General features: G+C 30.6%; 1 protein-coding gene across 1 annotated transcript in view; it reads left to right on the top strand.

Annotated features, from left to right (window-relative positions):
• Positions 1 to 1,111, top strand: part of LOC110440294 (putative mediator of RNA polymerase II transcription subunit 26) — a 6,633-nt gene extending 5,522 nt beyond the window's left edge. Inside the window, exon 3 of the mRNA XM_021483268.1 lies at positions 1 to 1,111. This exon is cut by the window's left edge and continues 1,529 nt beyond it. The gene's annotated coding sequence lies outside the window, so the exon portion shown is untranslated.
• The last annotated feature ends 775 nt before the right edge of the window (positions 1,112 to 1,886 follow it).

Genomic DNA, 1,886 nt, shown 5'->3' with positions numbered 1-1,886 from the left:
AGGACGGAAATTCTAGTCTTGGTTGTAAACACCGATATATACATAGGATAGGTTATGTTAATTTATAATACTCTACTGTCATACCATATGCATACACCTCCATTTTTCGTATTTTAAAAGCGACATAATATGATCAGTAGAATTATAAAAACGCATTCGGATCAACAGAATGCGAGGGATCCGAAAGATAGGGGGAAATACAAAACATACTTTTCAATAATAAAGTCTTGTGTTAAGACTTAATCTGTAGTGAAATATCATTAAGGATCCATGTATTCATGTGTAACATTTCATTTGTTTGTCCTTGCATTGTTCTACATTTGTATCTGACGTCATTTCACACTTTGAAAACTTCATTCATTTTATTTCTTTAATAGGATTCTTACTAGGAACTATTTGTTCCATACAGGGCTAGAAACTTTATTTGCCTATGTTAACCCACAGGGCAAGAGAATAGTTAATGTAACACGCGGGCAATACCTAAAGGAAACATCTTCAGTAAGAAATTGAAAAGGCCATTGACTTAAGGAGTATTAGTCTCTCATATACAATATATACAATATCAATATGGCGAGGTCTAAGCGAAACTTGTTTATAAACGTGCAAGGATGTTAATAATTTATAATCTATCTGTAAAATCACATTGTATTTTCATATGTTTTATAAGTCCAAATGACTTGTTTTGTACGTCCTTGCTGAACTTACTGGACGTGGACGCTTGTTTGTTTCTAAACCTGCTGCAAATAAAAAAGGAATCATGTTTCCTTCACTGATATCTACATATCTACCTCATTATATCAGAAATAACAACAAAATATTCAGAAATGTTTAATCAAAGACGTTCATAACGTTAGCAGTTTAAACCTATTAGTAATACAGATTAAGCTATGGATAGATATTGCTTAATTCATCTCATGAACAAGTGTTCTGTAGATTAGTTTTTTTTATGATATTGAAATAAAAAAACAGCACTCACTATTACTTATCAAGCAAACATGAAATACAATATCATAACAAGAAATACTAGAGGGGATAAATAACTTAAAACAAATGAAAAGGTTTATATATATATGTACATTGTACAAACAGAGGTTATGTACCGGACTATGTAAGAGTTTGATCATTGTTACGAATTTATCAATATTGATTTGTTTAAAGTATGTGTTTTCATCTTATTATGCATTTATTATGTTGAAATAAAAACAAAACAATAATCTAAAATTGGCTTTTAATTTGTAATTCAGATTTTATTCTATTTAAATTACTTACAACATTATCCTGCAATATATGTCGTTATACTGCATTTGACTGCGATATATCTTTCTAAATTTACCATATCAGGGGATCCTCTTAAGATGACTCCATGTCATAATATCCAATGCTATCCATATTTCAACAAGATGTACACATGTAGAAGAATAGTTAATATGGATGACACAATTTGCCCAACCCCGGAGAATTTGACAATCACAACTGGGTTAAATTGCTGACAGGTTTTAAGACCTCTCGGTATTGTAATATAAAATGTTGCTGATAAGATGTCGTCAAGTTTAAAAGGGTCTAAACAACAAAGCTAACTTGAGTTAACAAACGGTAAAAGTAAAATTTCAAATAGTAATATGACAATAATAAGCACTTTTTCATTGCTACAGATATGTTGAGACAGTAAACATTGACGTGCTTTGACTAGTACTGTTGCTTAGCAAGACTAATTTCGTGTTACCAAAATAAAAATGAAATGAAAAGCTAACCAAACTTTCAGCAACAGAGTCCGTGTGTTTATAATGTATGTTACAAAAATAGATTAAAGAATGAATAATATTCGCTCAAACGAAACACCTGGTTATGAATAAGAAAAAGTCGTAAAGACAGAGCAGTGATCAATA

Source organism: Mizuhopecten yessoensis, unplaced genomic scaffold (genome assembly GCF_002113885.1).
Source record: "Mizuhopecten yessoensis strain PY_sf001 unplaced genomic scaffold, ASM211388v2 scaffold11177, whole genome shotgun sequence".
NCBI classification, from domain to species: Eukaryota; Metazoa; Mollusca; class Bivalvia; order Pectinida; family Pectinidae; genus Mizuhopecten; species Mizuhopecten yessoensis.
Note: the sequence above shows the minus strand (reverse complement) of the source record. Positions and strands in the feature narration are given on the sequence as shown.